Source organism: Octopus sinensis, linkage group LG21 (genome assembly GCF_006345805.1).
Source record: "Octopus sinensis linkage group LG21, ASM634580v1, whole genome shotgun sequence".
NCBI lineage: Eukaryota > Metazoa > Mollusca > Cephalopoda > Octopoda > Octopodidae > Octopus > Octopus sinensis.
This window is the reverse complement of record NC_043017.1, coordinates 25,956,263-25,975,239: the sequence shown is the minus strand read 5'-3', so window position 1 is coordinate 25,975,239 and position 18,977 is coordinate 25,956,263. Positions and strand designations below refer to the sequence as shown.

At 34.1% G+C, this 18,977-nt stretch overlaps 1 long non-coding RNA gene across 1 annotated transcript in view; it reads left to right on the top strand.

Moving 5' to 3' along the window:
- LOC118767421 overlaps positions 1-18,550 on the top strand; it is a 20,400-nt gene extending 1,850 nt beyond the window's left edge. The window contains exons 2-5 of the long non-coding RNA XR_005003340.1: positions 4,014-4,016; positions 6,667-6,674; positions 17,738-17,744; positions 18,339-18,550. This is a non-coding gene — a long non-coding RNA (uncharacterized LOC118767421). The remainder of the gene's footprint in view (positions 1-4,013; positions 4,017-6,666; positions 6,675-17,737; positions 17,745-18,338) is intronic.
- The last annotated feature ends 427 nt before the right edge of the window (positions 18,551-18,977 follow it).

Below are 18,977 nucleotides of genomic sequence, written 5' to 3'. Positions count from 1 at the left end.
GATCCCCGATTGAAAATGAATTGGACAAAATGTAAAAAAATGGTTGCGGGTTCAGTTCCACTGCGTGGCATCTTGGGCAAGTGTCTTCTGCTATAGCCTCGGGCCGACCAATGCCTTGTTAGTGGATTTGGTAGACGGAAACTGAAAGAAGCCTGTCCTATATATGTATATATATATATATATATATATATATATATATATATATATATATGTGTGTGTGTGTGTGTGTGTTTGTGTGTGTTTGTGTGTCTGTGTTTGACCCCCTAGCATTGCTTGACAACCGATGCTGGTGTGTTTACGTCCCCGTCACTTAGCGGTTCGGCAAAAAGAGTCCGATAGAATAAGTACTGGGCTTACAAAGGGTAAGTCCCGGTGTCGATTTGCTCGACTAAAGGCGGTGCACCAGCATGGCCACAGTCAAATGACTGAAACAAGTAAAAGAGTAAAAAAGAGTAAAGAATCAGTAATTGCAATATCAAGGTTTCTTACTTTAAACCGCACCCGATTCTAGTTGGCAACTGCATAAATATATGAGATACATGTGGAATACTCAGCTAGGTTCACACTAATTCTGCAAATAGATGTTTTCATTCATCGAACAATATATATTCCGTTTATTTGAACCTTGCCTTTTCTAGTTTGCCTAAGACAATAGATGTCACTATTTTAAGTAACATTTCATTGTTATTGCAAAGCCTCAAAGCGTTTACGGAATAAATTGTCACCAATGATTGCACAATGGTACAGCAATTTGATTTTAATTCCACCGAGTAAGGAATCAAATGTCGAATTTTCGCTGCATTTTGACCAGAATGGAATTGAAAATATAAGCCATCTGCTAATTTTATCTAACCTAGCTTTCGAAATCGATTGGATGTCCAAACATGTTTTTGCGGATAACAAGATCATTTCAGATGTAATTATTTTTCAACATCTATTTATTTGTCGGTATCGTTTTTGTTTATTTCTTTTGTTTTCTCATGTCCGTCATGATTAAAGGCTATGTTGGGGCCAAGCCAAACAATTTGGTGCTGTCTTATCTTGTTTGCAGCTTGGACAAGTTCGTTGGTTGTATAGATATTTTGGCAAATTTCCGATCTAAATTATATCTCTAAATATACCCATTGAGAAACCGACACCTCTTGTGTTTCCTGGTTTTGTTTAATAAACGGCTGTGCTTTCCAAGAGATTTAATTATTACCCTATGTCCATGAAACGGCTCTATTTTAACGTCTCATGCCGTTCTTTCAATCGAAATAACACTTCAATATATTTCTAATAGACCGTATCCAATTTACGAAGAAAAAGAAACTATTTCCTTCGTTTCAGTTAATATTTATTTTATTGGAAGACCGCTGGAATGCACTGAGAAGTAAATATGGCATTGTACTGGAACAAAAAAAACGAAGCGCTTTAGATTATTCATTTCCTCCGATTACACATTGAGTATATATCTTGCACGCGTTGCCCCCTTTATTAATCTTCGCTGGCGGTAATGCATATTGTAGGCTTGGTACCAGGTTGAACTTCTTACTTATCTGTTATCTCTTCCGTGTTGCAGTCATTGTAGAATAAGGCCTTGCTGGGGCAACGCTTTGAAGTAGTTTTAGCCAAATGAATCGACTCCAGTAGTTATATTTTGTTAAATTCTCTTATTGTATCGATTGAATTTGCCGACACCCTAGTTCACGAGGACTTAAACTCACCAACACCGGCTGTGTTGCTGTGGCGGGGGATAAACAGAAATGCGAAGACACATGCACACACACACATGTATATATATACATATATATATATATATATATATATATATAAAATGAGATAGGGGTTGAAAATTCAACCCACCATGGGATAACATATATCCAATATACTGCTAGAGATATGATATAATTATATATTACATTTTATATTTTATATGTCTATTTCATTGTCTAATTATATTTACTATATATTTTGTATAATGCCTTTACTGTTATGTAATGGTGTAATAAAGTATTGATTGGGTATCATCTGATGGTTGATATTTGATTGATTTAAGTATGTTTCCCCATTTTGTAATTTTGTAGTATTATATATATATATATATATATATATATATATATATATGAATCAATGGCTGATGTCAATTGTGGAACACGACCGTCACTACATGAACCAGATGATTGCATATCCAAATAAAATATCACGCTTTTAATCACGTGAACTATCTGTAATATGAAACGTAACACTTATAGTCGTAACTGATGTCGTTATCTTCTAGTTGAACCCACGACATCACATTTTTGAGCCGATTTCTTTAAAAAAACTGTTCCTATTCTGAACATCCGCTATTTTATTTAAGTTCTAGTAAACCAAGGAACATTGCAGTGAAGTGGTAGAAATATTTGCACATCAGACAAACTGATTCGCAGCGTTCCTTCCGGACCCTTATCTTCTAAGATAAAATCCTGCCGTGTTCAAATTTACAATTCATAATTTCGGGGTCGATAAAATAAAGTACTAGTAATGCACTATGGTCGATGTAAAAGACTTACCCCACCTCAAAATTCCTTGTTTCGAATCTGGCAATGATCCCCTATGCCGTTCAGGGAGAATACCGTGCTTTCGGTCAGATATATATGCCAACGAAAGCGTTTATCGAGCCTTCTGAATCCTTGGGCTCGAGAAACGAAAACACTAAAACACATCTTGGAACACATTCTACACTGCGACTTCCCACCTTTTTAAGCTTCGAGGACACCTTCTTCCTACGATAACGGATTGCTTTTTGTACAGAACGTATATAATAAGATTAATCTCTTTATCAAGCAATGTGATTCTCGTGAAAATTGACACCGATTACGATAAACTGAGGAAGTGTGAATATTAAAAAGACAGACACGTTTCTGGACATTAACACCGAAACTGTGACAAGTACAAAATATGAAAGGAAAAATAAATTTGCTAGCATTGCACGCCAAAATGATATTTTACCAACCTTATTAACATCAGAACCCTATAACGTCAGAGAGAGTCTCTTTGTCCAAAAGCTTCATTTAGTAAAAGGCAAGAGGAAGCTTGATCTATTTCTGTTTTTCAAAAAGAAAAAGAAACAAATGCTGGGAGTATTAATATATGGAAAGCTTTAACTATGATGTATCTTAATTGCAAGTAGTTTATCTGAATTCTTTCTATTTTATATGTATGTTGTGGAAGGATTCCGACCATCGCGAGGTGATTAAAGGCGGACAGACTCATTGTTATAAATTAAAGAACTGTGAGCGATTAGCAGTTCGTGTTACTAACATTTTTTTGTGTTAATCATTGTTTGATCCCTGTTAGACGTAAGTCACATTGTTAATTAATTGTTGAAGGTCTTGCGTGGAGGTGAAACTAATTGCTTTGAATGTTAATGACAAAACAAAATGATGCAAAAAGTGAAGGAGAAAAAATATATAAAAACATTTAACTAAGACAGTTAATATGATACCGCTTTCGAGTGGGGAGCACGGAGCCATTTTACCTCCATTATAAACCCTCCTTCATTCATTCGTTCTACATTTTATATCCCCTTTTATATGTGTTATGGCCGTAGTGCCAAAATAAAGAATCATCGTGTTTGTAGCAGTTCACTGTGAGCCGTTCGTATAGACTGTTGAGTCTCGTGTAATAGTAATAGCAATGCGTCGTGTATATACTTTCTTCTCCTCTCTGCTTCGTTATATTATATATCCAATAAAACAATATGAAAATGTATATATTCATTTTCATTTTATTTATATGTTTATTTATTTTGTTCTTTGTGAAGTATATTTGTCACATATATGTGGCTAACCATTAACAGTGGATAGCCCCAGGAGGACACTTCCTTCAGCTGGCTATTGACACACTTTCTGTGACCTATCAATATTTGGAAAGAGAAGTCATCCTTCCCATCTTCAACCTGGTTTGATACACACGGACCCGGGTTTCTGGATATTGGCCGTCTCAATTTCATTATATTTGCTAAATTCATAATATCTTTTATTATAAAGAATGTTTCCCTTTTTCTCTTAACCGTGTTTCACACACATGTACACACACGCGCACACGTGAGATCATACACGTACCTACTATTTATTCGTGTTTGAGTATCATGTCATAAATTTATTACTTGGCACCTGTTGTTTGCCTGTTTGCAATATTATTGTATTCACACACCTTAAGGTGGTGAGATGGTAGAACCGTTTGCACACAGGGCAAAATTCTTAACGGCATTTCGTCAGCCGTTACGTTCTGAGTTCAAGTTCCACCGAGGCCGGCTTCGCCAGTTATACTTTCGAGGTGGATAAATTAATCACTTGTGAAACACTGGGGCTGAAACAATCGACTAGCCCCCTTCCTACAAATTACAGGCCTTATTCCTATAGTAAAAAGGATTATATTACACACATACACACACACATACACAAACAATCATACTTGTATGCGCATGCGCCTCGTATTTCTTTTCGGAACAAGTTCGTATTATCTGGGGTGTTTTTTTGGCTATTTTCTGCTGATTTACAAATAGTAAGCTTATAAAATGATGGTATCTCTAAGTTAAGAATAATAGGACTGGCAGATGAGAAAATATATTCGAGCATGACATTTAATTCGGTTGCATTATAAATCACATCACCGACTTTAGTAGATCAATCCACTCCATCCACGGTCTATTTTCTCTGCCATCTATTCCCAGGAGACCCTTAGCACTTCCTCCACAGGGCTATATCAGAAACAACTGACATTATACTCCCCGGATGGATTCCCAAGCGTAACCTTCTGAAACTAAAGATATTGTCCGCATATCTTACTCTAGCTCTACATCTCCTGATGTTTGTCTCGGTTTAAATAGTCTTTCTGGCGATTATTTTCTGCAAAAGTCTATTCGCATATCTGTAATACCGGAGCCGTAACTTCTAAAAAATTTTCATAATGGTTAGCAATATACGCTGAAGGTAGTCAGCTGAATACGAATACTGTAATATGCATTATCGACTGCAGACTCAACACAAGCTGGATATATAAACACACTAATCGGAGGAAAATTACTATTCTACTGCATTATTTTCCGGTTTCAGAATTTCAAGACTGCTATGTTTGGTTCTACTTTTCATGCTTTTAATTCTTCTGAGGTTATTTAGAAACAGCAACGTATAATAATGAGAATGAACTTATCAATTATGCAATCCTCTCACTTTACTTGCAGAAACCTACATTACAAATCTTCATGAACATTTCTAGCACAATTACGACACCCAAGACAGCGTCTTCGGATTTCCTTTTACTTCGCCATTTTCAAAAGATAAATGGCTATTAATTGCTGTAAGTTTCTAGCGAGATATCAATAGGCTTGTGCAATTAGGAAATGTCAGCTGCCTCAATAAACGAATTATGTTCAATTAACCAGCTAAATTATTAATAATTTCCTACAAGACTGAAAGTGGTTTCAGAAATATGAAAGTCATGTTTTTCTGTAATTAATGGTCTTGATTAAATTAAATTTTTACTCTAGTTATATGTCACTTCCTTAGAATACAAATACATAAAATATCTTTATTTATATATTTATTTCGTGTTTGCTATAATATTAAGAGAAATAGCGAAACCATACTACCAAGTGTTCAATATGGAACCGTCTCACGAAGGTTGAAGTTCATTGTAACTGTCTAAGTGATTACATCATATCATCGCAAAAGTAAACGTATCAATAATAGAATTTTAGCACATCTAATCACGGTAACCTTTTATTCATTATCGCCGAAGTTTTTCCAACATTTTACTGCGGCATGCAGAGGCAGACTCTTGGAGTATTTAATCAAACGAATCAGCGTGGATCCTTGCCGAACCGCTAAGTGAGGGGACGTAAACACACCAGCATCGGTTGTCAAGTGATGTTGGCGGGGGGACAAACACAGACACACAAACTCATACACACATACATATACATATACATATATACGACGGGCTTCTTTAAGTTTCCGTGTACCAAATCCGCTCACAAGTCTTTGGCCAAGTGATGTTGGCGGGGGGGGGGCAAACACAGACACACAAACTCATACGCACATATATATACATATACATATATACGACGGGCTTCTTTAAGTTTCCGTGTACCAAATCCACTCACAAGTCTTTGGTCAAGTGATGTTGGGGGGACAAACACAGACACACAAACTCATACACACATGCATATACATATACATATACATATATACGACGGGCTTCTTTAAGTTTCCGTGTACCAAATCCACTCACAAGTCTTTGGTCGGCCCGAGGCTATAGTAGAAGACACTTGGCCAAGGTGTCACGCAGTGTGACTGAAACCGGAACCATGTGGCTGGTAAGCAAGCTACTTACCACACAGCCACTCCTGCGCCTAGTTGATTTTCTAATACACCCATAGTTTATTCTCTAATGCATCCATAGGCTTATCGTCTGACTTAGAAACCCAAACCACAATCTTACAACCATTTCTGGAATTACATAGTCACAGAGCCACTCATATCCACAGAATTATCAAGAGCAATACGTAATCCATATTGATTATACTGATATGGAAATGTCTCGGACACTCACCTTGCATATGAATGAGAGCGACATTTAAACCATACCCTCACATATTAGTAATTTATCATCAAAGATGATAAATGCTACAAATGAAAGGACAGGTTGTATATGCTACGTTTGGCCATCTTCAAAGGAATATTTATGCAACATGGAAACCAAAATAAGCATATTGCATTTAGTAGGTGGCTTGAATAGAAACAATTTGTGTAGTATTTGAATCTGTGTTCGACAGTAACGAAATTGTAAATGAGAATAAATGTATGAAGGCTTTAAGTTGCCCTTCACTTGTACCTTGATCTTTCTAGACTGTGGTTTGTTAATATGTGTCCCTAGAAGAAGTAGGTCAGTTATGAAACAGTTCATGAATGTATTTTCCGCCCGACCACCCAGAAGTAGCAGCGATAGTTCTCTTTAACCAAATACTAGTTTGACGAATAAAAAAAAATAATAAAAGAAATATAAAAGAGAATACCATGTATCGATATAATCCTCGATAATTATGTATGCAGCATGATCAATATTTGAATATCATTTATTATAAGTCTAATCGAACGCGACTGGTTTGGAGGTTAAACAAGAACAACAAACCACTTATTTATTAAAATAGTATTCCATGCCATGTATGTGTTGAATGTGTTTTAAAGAATGCCGAAATAACTGTGTTGATGATAACAACAGCAACAACAACAACAACAATACCAATAGTAATGTTTATCGGTACTAATGTTAATTCGCTCAATTTTTTTAATTCCTACTTTACATATCAAATTTTGATATTGCTTCAGGTTAGAATTCCTTTCCTTGTTATCGCCACTGGACCAAAAAGATATTATGCTAGACTGACTTTAAATCATCACCATGAACCTTTATTGAACTTTTAACGAACATTCTTTTTAAACTAAATTATTCAGTATTCCTTGACGTTTGCTGTAGTTCCTGTATATACTCAGAGCTAAACTGAACTACACTCTTATTATCGCGTAGTATATGCATTTTTAGGATGTTAGGTTATTTCATCGAATACCTCAAATGGAGACTTGACTGATATACATGTGGTAACAGATATAATACATCCAACTATAAAACAGTTTGAAATTTAGCAAATGTAAAACTTTTCTATAAATTTATAGTACTTACTCTTTCAGCGTTAGAAATTATTTACGATGTCACAGGTGCCAAGCTGTATCGACCTTTGCGTTTCACTTGGATAACATCAGTGGCATGACGAGGGTAGACTGGTATGCATGGGCTGCTGCTGGTATTCCATAAAGGAGGTACCATCACACGGTCATACATGACCGACGGGAGTCAATAAAAATTTTCGATTAATTTATAGTAATTACTTTAAAGTAAATATAGTTTTTCAATAGATATTACATTACTTAATCAAGAACTTTATACCATTATTGATTAACACGGTAACGGTTAATTAGTAAACACCTTCATAGGGGAATTAGTTCACATTTAATTTTCAAACAATAACTCTAATACCTAACTTCATAACAGAAGGCTGAGTGAAATGTAAAAATATACCCGTAAAATAATCTTTTTCCACTATGTGTATACATAAGTATATATGTATGTGCGTGAGTAATATGTGTATGTGTATATATATATATATATATACAGTAATCCCTTGCCATATCACGTTTCACCTCTCTCATACTCAGTAAGACGCGGATTTTCTGGGTAATATACGTAAATTTATATTGCGGACTCCTCAGTATATCGCAGGTTTCTGCAGCCGATAGGTATATATAATTTCACCTATCGCGTGAGGTTTTGGAATGTAACACCCGCGATAGTCGAGGGCTTACTGCATATATATATATATATATATATATATATATATATATATATATATATGACGGGTAGATGAGCACTTTTGATGGAAGGTGTATCCACATGAGGCACATCTGCACATTAACATTAATGGGTGCATATAGATGTTTTGTTTTGCAAGCCATGTATATAACATTTGAAATTTATGGGAGATTCTGTTTTCAAAATAATTACATAGCGAAGAACACAAAATCTTCGTTTAGTCTTAATTCCGCGTTACACGTGTTTCATTTCATGACAGGTGTCTAACGGTAAGGATATCAAAGTAATACTTGAATTTATAGTGCTTCAGTTTATGTAGAATAAGCAATGATAAAACTTGAGAATTGTAAATATAATGGACAGAACTTAACAGAAGGCTTTTCACAAAGCCTAATCTGTCGTTAAAGGATTTCTGAGATGCTCTATCAATTGAGAGACATGGAAAACGATGTCTTTATTGTGTGATATATCCTAATGAACTTAGCATGTAATGGTATTTATCTTCTTCAAGCTATATCCAAGCTATATCCGGATAAGCTGTTTAGCTTGTCACTGGAAGCTAACGAAAGATTCATCAAGTATACAATTGCTTTAATTCTTACAGACTTCAACCTACCATGAACTGATGCAGAATTACTACTACATGGCTTAAGCTCTTATATTTTAAATCTCTTAAACATGGACAGAGTACAATATAATTAATCGTTAGATAAACTGAGATACGATCTATACGGGATATCTGTAAAAGTCAATTAATAAATATTTAATGAAAAATGCTATTATTCTTAAGTCTGCAGACAACGAACTGGATTAGATGTAATATATAGATTCTGCTAATTAACAAAACCCTTAACATTGGAGGATATCCGATTCCTAGTTTACAGTCATTTACGGAATTTCCTCGTTTGTAAATTGCTTCGGTAAAATCATGATAGGTTTAATTAACAGGATGTCAAGATTTATATCAGTTACAATATCCCGCTGATGCTGTTATACAACAGATGGCACGACAAATCATCAATCTTTGTAAATAGAAATCGTTCCTTTACAAGGCTTTGCTGAATGTCAATACGAACTTCAGGATATGTTATTTGAGATACGAATGAATATGGAAATATCAGTATAGGTTTTTACATTAGCAATGCCTACACAAAAAAAGGAAATAATACAGAAATAGATATATGTAAATACACGCACACACACACTCACATCCACACACATATATATCTATATACGTATTAGTATGTTATGTGGAGCTGTAAGGACACACTACAACATATATTTCAACTATTCATTTCATAATTGAAAACACAAAGCCATCCAATTTGTTCTTGGCGAGATGAAGATAACACCACATCAAACAAATACACAAAAGCGAGCTTCGCAATAATATTACTTATTATACGATAGCTATAAAACATTTCAATAATATTTATAAACAAAAAATATATAAGAGAGACAGCCAGACAGGTAGAGAGAAAGAGAGACAAATATTGATATTACATCCTTTATGATGCTAGGCGTTAGTATTATGAAAGAAATGCTTTGTTTGGTCACCTTCTATATTCATGTTGTACAATAGACTAATATCTACATTGAAACGAATACAAAAAATAAAAAAAAATTATAAACTTCATCTAAAAAAAATACAAATCATAAATAGTTTGTAAGGAAATTAATACCAGAAATATTTGTATGCATGTCTAATGATATTTGGGGATAGAAAATACAAAAAAGAAAACAGACAGAATTTCTCATGCAACTCTTGTTATGAAGAGAGTAGAAGAAAGAAGATCAGAAAGATGTAAGAATATTCTTTTCAGAACGTCATAGATAGGAAGATTTCAGAAGTTACATATAAAATTTCAGATACTATATCCATTTTGGACTATTTATACACTAGTATATATGTTGTGAATAAGTATATGGGGGAGAGTCGTTTATATGCATATATACATATCAGATATATTTGGAGAGATCTTGTGAATGTAAATGAGATGGGACTGAGCGAGGGGGAGCAGGAGTGAGCAAGAGGATAATTAGAGGGCATCGAGATTGCAGTTGCACAAAACTCAAAACCTAATCTACTAAAAAAAATACACACACACAAGACAAAGCTACACACACACACACACACACACAACAGAGACACACACACACACACACACACACATATATATATATATATATATATATAATCTTTTTCGTCTCCCTTTTCAAGCGTAGCCAGGCTCATGGGCCCGGTTTCCAGGTTTCTGTGGCGTATGTGTCCCCCCCAGTCCATCGCAGCGTTACTCAAGAAACAGGAAGAGAGACTGAGAGAAAGTTGTGGCGAAAGAGTACAACACAGAGGGCCACCAAACCCTGCCGGAGCCTCGTGGAACTTTTTAGGTGTTTTCGTTCAATAAACACATAGAACGCGCGGTCTGGGAATCGAAACCTCGATCCTCCGACCGCAAGGTCGCTACCCTAACCACTGGCACTTTGCGCCTCCATATATATATGCACACACACACATATATATATATATATGTGTGTTGTGTGTGTGTGTGTGTGTGTGTGTGTGTGTGTGTATACAAATACATATATATATATATATATATATATATATGTGTGTGTGTGTGTGTGTGTGTGTGTGTGTATACAAATACATATATATATATATATATATATGTATGTATGTATGTATATGTATATATATGCATATTTTAGTGGATGACAAACGAATGGGTTTTACGTCATGTGACAATTGTTTCAGAAGAAACATATTCAATGTGAGAGCTGCACAATATTGTGGATTACGTCATACGTCATGGACTACTACTAGCCTTCAGGAACTATTCAAATGAAGTTGAACGTAGACATCATAGACATGTTGAACAACAAACTGATGTCATGTAGCTCAATGTATATATATATATATATATATATATCTATATATATATATATATAATATAATATATATATATATATATATATATATATATATATAATATATATATATATATATTATATATACTAGCAGTATCGCCCGGCGTTGCTCGGGTTTGTTTCGACCCGCTGGAATTGTAATTTTGAAAAGTATAAAAATTTTGTGAACATTTTTCTGGTCGAAATACACCGAAAAAAGTGGCGACACAGCAGTGAAAAAATCGTAAAAAATAGGGATTTTCATAGAAAAAAAGCATCTTTTTGATGTAAATAATTTTTGGTGTTAACATGGTCCGATTTGAATTTTATGTTCTACGGAAGGAAGAGCAACCCTTCTTCTACCATACTCTCAATTTTGGTCAACTTGCGCCGCAGGGTCTCGGAGGAGATAGTGTTAGTTGAAGGTTACCATTCTAGGTGCCTGAGTAACAACCTCGCGGATTTACAGATAAATGAATTAATTACTATTTTACAGAATAAAATTAAATAATTCTTGAAAATTAATTATATTAATATTTTTTGAACAAGTAAATAATTTTTAAAACTTAAAATAATTTTTTTACACAAACGCGAACGGGGAAAAGGGGGTGGCGAATTCGATTTACATACCTAAATCTTTTCTTTTCATGACATTGTAGCAAAATAGTAGTGAATTATATAAATACCAGCAGTACATTTTTTTTCTGGGGTATTTTTTTTCAACCTCGTCACATATTTGCCCCTTTCAATTTAAACAAAGTCTTAATTAAGCAATTACGGCAGCTTAGCAATGGTTTCAATACAGGCGTGACATCTGTATCTCAATTGTTCAAAACCCTTCGAATTTTTTCGCACGTGATGATATCATAGTGAAAACTTTCAATTACGCGCGCTTAGAAGTACGCTCGCAAATTATACTACCAAAATTTTGAAGTTCGCGCTCCGCTTGTGGTGTGTGTGTGTGCGTGCTTTAGGTGTACGTAGGTATGTGTTTTTGTGTGTGTGTGTCACTGAAGCCATGCATAATATATACATACATAACCTCTCTCTCTCTTTTCTCTCTCAGTCACTCACTACAAAAAGTGGATAAAAAAAGTTCAGTTATTTCTGTCTTTCACTCTGTCTGTCTCTTTCACACACTAACAAAAGCACTTCACTTACACACCACACTTTCTGTGTCGCACAACCCATCAACACACACACACACACACACACCACACTCACGCCCACGCACACATGTACATCAATGCTTTCGGAGTGAAATGTTAAAATAGTGAGTTTTCTCGAATTTTGTCTTAATTGGGGGTGAAATTGAAAGAAATATATTATGGCATGACCGAATGGAGTACTTTGAAAAATCTTAGGTAAACTCTAATTGAAGAAATTGTGTGAGGAGTAAATCGTTATGTATTTATTTGTTTCTGTTGCTGTGTTTTTTTATTTTTTGAGTAGTGGTTTAAATACTTTCAGTTTAGTCTTCCTCAAATCACTCTGTCGCTATTTACTCTCTTCCAATTACTTTCATTTTATTCGTTGCACATGTGGTGTGCGTGTGCGTGTGGTGGTGTAAACCACATTAAGAAAAGCATTTGACATACACACCAGAATGTGAGTTTTCTGTAAATTTTGTTTGCTTAAATGGAGTTTAAATTTTAAAAACTGGACCTGGCATGACCCGATGCATTCTACTCTTAAAAATGCTAGGTAAATTGTAATTGTAGAAATCCTATATTGTAGATTTCTATAAGTTACAAAGGGAGGCAGATAAAATCTGCCTTTTATAACAAGATATATATATATATATATATATGGGTGTGTGTATGTGTGTGTGTGTATACGACACTACGTATGTATATAAGCATGCACACATGATAGATAGATAGATAGAAAGAAAGATAGATAGATAGATTCTTAGATAGACACATAGACAGACATAGATAGATAGATAGATAGATAGATAGATAAACACATAGACATATATAGATAGATAGATAGATAGATAGATAGATAGATAGATAGAGATAGATAGATAGATATATATAGATACTTAGATAGATAGATAGATAGATAGATGGATAGATAGATAGATAGATAGATAGATAGATAGATAGATGAAAAAGTCAACAAGATGAGGTGATATTGCACACTCAACGTATTCACAATCGAATTATTGATATCAGTAAAACAGTATGTTGGTACGTATGTATGTACGTAGTTATGTATGTATGTACTTATGTATGTATATACGTACGTATATATGTATGTATGCATGTATGGATGTACGTATGTATGTGTACTTATATACACAAACAGTTTTACATTTACTGCAAACCCGTATATATTCTTATATCTATATTATCTATATACAGAGAGATAGATAGTGACATTGAGATAGAGAGAGAGAGCGAGAGAGAGACTCGGGATATGTTAGAAAGATAAACACAGAAGAGAAGGAGGGATTAACCCTATACCTGAAGTGTCCGTTCCTAGTTATGTACCATGTGATCTGCTTACGCCCTTATCGTTTCTAATATACTTGAATATGTTCAATGAAAACCACTTGATTATGTGCAAATACGCTTTCTTTTAGATATACTGGAATTCCTTATTTTACACTAAATTTTGAATATTTCCTTAAAGCTCCTTAACTCATCGATTTTCTGAAGGTATTATATTATAATATTTATTCAAGTGTATCTTAGAATATAATGAAAGATTTTTCCGTTCGTATCGCAAACTTTAACTTAAAAATAAACGATATCTAGTTATCGAAGCTCAAACTCACATGATTACCGCCATCTTGGATATTTGAATGTGATTGAAAGAAATGTTAAGAAGATATGAAAAACAAGACTCTATGAAATGTAGAAATGCCAACGCACTTTATTCTATTATCAGTTAAGACTTGAAGCATTTGCAAAATGGACGAGACAGAATTTTGTAAATCATTTCTCATTCAAAAGATTTATATTTATCTTTCAGATACGCGTTGCAAATATCAGGAAAGATAATGGCGGCCTTGAAGAGAAACCGATTGAGTTTTTGGTCCATGGTTATCTGTGATGCCATTGAGAGACGGCGGTGGGAAATTCTTTGATCGTGCATCTCTTAGATTATAGATGACTTCCTGAGTTAAATGAGCAAACGCTAGCGTTTTGGGATGTAAAGCCTTAAACAGAAAAGGCTGAAGTGGAGAAAACCACTTCATTTCGATGAATCAAAAAGTCCTTGTGTATTTCTCTTTTAAATGCACAGATCTATAAAGTATAGTATATACGTACGCTTGCGAGTACATACACAAGCGACATGTATCTACACACCTAGGTGTGTGTAAGCGCGCGGGTGTGTGTGTACGTGTGTGACGTGTGCCTGTGTTAGCGTGCATGTCTACATATATGCAGGTATATGATGATATATTTATATATATATAATATATATATAAACATGCATATATGTAACTATATATATCTATATATGTATATATATATTATATATATTACATATATAATATATTATATATATATATGATATACACATATATATATATTTACATACATAACGTCGCAAAGAGAAATATATCAAGAATTTTGTCTTATATTGTACACATACATTGATATATATATAGATAGATAGATATATTATATGTGTTGTGTGTTTATATATACATATATATGCATATATATATATGTAATATATATATATACATATAATATAAATATATATATATATAAATATATCTATATATAACATATATATATATATATGCATATATATATATATATGCATATATATATATATACAATATATATATATGCATATATATATATATCATATATTATTTCTATATATATATGTATATATATACATCATATATATATATATATACATTATATATTATATATATATATATATATATATATAGATATATATATATATATATATATATATATATATATATATATATACCTACTTACATGCACATACACAGAAATATGATGTCTTTTTTTGTTCTTTACATAATATTTCACCGAAATGTTATCATTAATCTTATGTGTATCGTATTTTGCCATACTTCAATTTTATCAATAATTTGTTTCCCATTTTCTCTAATTCAATATTTATGTTCGCAGCATAATAACAACAAATAACAACCACGAAAGAAATAAAGAGGAACAATATCGTGTTACAATATATGTAGATAAAGAGGATTAAAGAGAAAAGGAAAGAGAGGAAGAGGAAGAGGGAGAGAAAGCGTAAGAGAGAGAGAGGAAAGGAAGAAGGAGTGAGAATAAGTTTTAGCACAGTGTAGATGATCTCGTATCATTATCAAGTTGCATTCTATATCGCCAATTTTGTCGCATTATTCAATTTTATAGTGAGAAAATATTAAGTAGATGAACGACACGCACGTACTTCGAAGTAACTGCATTCACGCATATACACACGCACATATACACTGACACACACTCACACCTCATGTAAATACTTGCGTATGTATGTATCTATATAAGGATATATAATATAATATATATATAATATATATTACTATAATATATATATATATATATATGTATGTATATATATATATATATATATATATATATATATATATACATATTGATGGATAGACTTAAAACTGTAGAGCTATGAATATATGTGTGGTTATGATTGATGCGTGTATATGTATGTCTCTTGTGTGTCTCTCTCTAAAGCGGAAACTCTACACGCATGGATAGGTATGAAAATGTGTTGTTATATACACTTACGACATAATTTGAAAAGATTGTCTCAATCTTTTACATGAGAATGTCCACAGTGTTTACATATATCTCCTTGTTTCTTTGTGTGGAAGAGCGTAGGCTCGAAACGTTAATCAATTTTTCACTTCCCCAGCGTTATACGAATACATCTGTTTTTTTTTGTCTACACCACCTGTGTGTTTTTGTGAATTCTCCCTAAATATGTATATATATATATATGTGTGTGTGTGTGTGTGTGTGTGTTGGTGTGTGTGTGTGTGTGTGTAATATGTGACAATTATTCGGTATCCATGATAAGACTCCGAGTTTCGGGTGCCGAGCCGGAAATCCGGCCATAGCAATTTTACATACATATATATATATATATATATATATACACATATACATATATACATATACATATATATATACATATTTGTAGATGTATATACATATATATATGTATGCGTGTGTGTGTGTGTATTTATGTGTGGAGGCGCAAGTGCCCAGTGGTTAGGACAGCGGACTCACGGTCATAGGATCGCGGTTTCGATTCCCAGACCGGTTGTTGTGAGTGTTTATTGAGCGAAAACACCTAAAGCTCCACGAGGCTCCGGCAGGGGATGGTGGTGATCTCTGCTGTACTCTTTCACCACAACTTTCTCTCGCTCTTACATCCTGTTTCTGTTGTACCTGTATTTCAAAGGGCCGGCCTTGTCAATCTCTGTGTCACGCTGAATATCCCCGAGAACTACGTTAAGGGTACACGTGTCTGTGGAGTGCTCAGCCACTTACACGTTAATTTCACGAGCAGGCTGTTCCGTTGATTTGGATCAACCGGAACCCTCATCGTCGTAACCGACGGAGTGCTTCCACCATTTATGTGTATAACGATAGCAAAATTGACACATAACAAGGCAGGCAGAAAAACAGGCCTACAGACAGAGTAATGGAGAATTACAGTGATATAGACCACAAATACAGACATGAATACACATTGTTTTCACAAATTAAATAAAGTAAAATATTTTACAATGACCTCTGGACAAAAAAAACGTGAACTGAGACTGTTATTTGTTTTGATTGTTGAATTTGTATTATGATTTTTTGTATGTTATACAACTATGACAACAGATTTTTATCGCAATTCATATCTATATATCGCTTACACTTGAGAAATATATATATATATATTTATTTATTTTTTATTTTATTTTATCTAGTTTCAGCTCACGCGGTGGCCATGCTGGGGCACCGCCATTTGGTGGTGCTACATATATATATATATATATATATATATATATATATATATATATATATGAGACTTTTTTTTCAATTGTGCAATCTGATTTTTAAAAAATACTTCTTATTTTTAAAATACATTTATTCACATACACACAAAGATAGTTTCAACATTTGTTTCTTTATCAATGGCACGAGTGTATATCAATGAGATTTGAACAGAGTTCAATTTACAAAGTAGAAAACGAACAAACATGCTTAAGGAATCAAATATTCACATAAAATTCAATGAGTCTCATAGGAGTAGATAATATCAATCTTATCCTTGGAATATTCCTAACTGAAAATTGAAGGGGTTAGTATGGGTATGAAGAATTTAGTTAAGAGCGCATTTTCGATTTTCCCACCAGATTTTATTTCTAATATGGATTTCATCCTCCTCTTCCTTTTAGAATTTACGTCACAAATTAATAAATACGTACATGCATATGTTTATATACATATATGCACAGACATATGCATATATATATATATATATATAGTTATTCCAAACAAGAAAGCACAAAAAAACACAACAACGCGAAGACGTGGAACAAATATAGTATTATTGGACGCTCAGGAAAGAAGGAAAGAAGGAGGGTTTAACGTTTCGAGCGGAGCTCTTCGTCGGAAACATAGGAGAAGGAAAGATCCAGAGAAGGGAAGACAGAGGGAAAAAAATCGCCAACGGTACACACGCGGTCACACACACACACATATATATATAATATATATATATATATATGTATATGTATGTATACACGCGCTCTCACATTCAAATATGATCTGAAATTACATAGACTGGATGAAAGAATAACAACCAGATTGTAATAGGTTATAAGAAAAGTGAAGGAAGCCTTTACCGTTTCGAGACTCTGCTCTTCAACGCAAAAACATAGACGAGAAGAGGATTAAAAGTAGAGAAAAAAAACGTGTCTGAATTATGTTGGCTACATATACAGACTCCTTCACATACAGATACATACAATACAGACATGTTAGTTAGTTAGTTAGTTAGTTAGTTAGTTAGTTAATTTGGCTCAAAAGCAAATAGCAAGGCCATGTAGGGGGACATGGAGTTAAGTACAGAGTAGTGTTCATGTAAAGAATTCAGACCACTTGAGGCCACTTGAACAAAGCGATCGTCGGCATCTTCACTATCTCGTCTGGCAGCTTGTTCCACGGATCCGCAACCCGGACGGAGAAAGCTCCTCTCTTTCGATTGAGATGAAATCGTCGCAGGTAGAGCTTTTCGGAATGACCCCGCAGCCGACGCTGGAGCAGGAGTGAGGAGAACAGCTCTTTCGAGAGCTTACACTTTCCGCTTATGATGTTGTGAGGGGAATGAGATCACCGGGCGGCGGCGTTTTTCTAGAGAATAAAGGTCGAGCGTCCTCAGCCTTTCTTCATAAGACAAATTTTTGAGACCATGAACCATGCGGGTAACCAGCTTCTGGACTCTTTCGAGATGCTGTATGTCTTTGAGAAGATAAGGAGAAGAGGCTTGAATATAGATATGTTGCGTAGGCATTGCGTGCTTGTGTTTGAATTCTCATATTTCACATGGTAATACTAATATACTTCATAATACTGTATATCAATCCGAATTTTAGCTAGATTTATTCATCTCCTATTTCTAAATTCTTCTGTAAT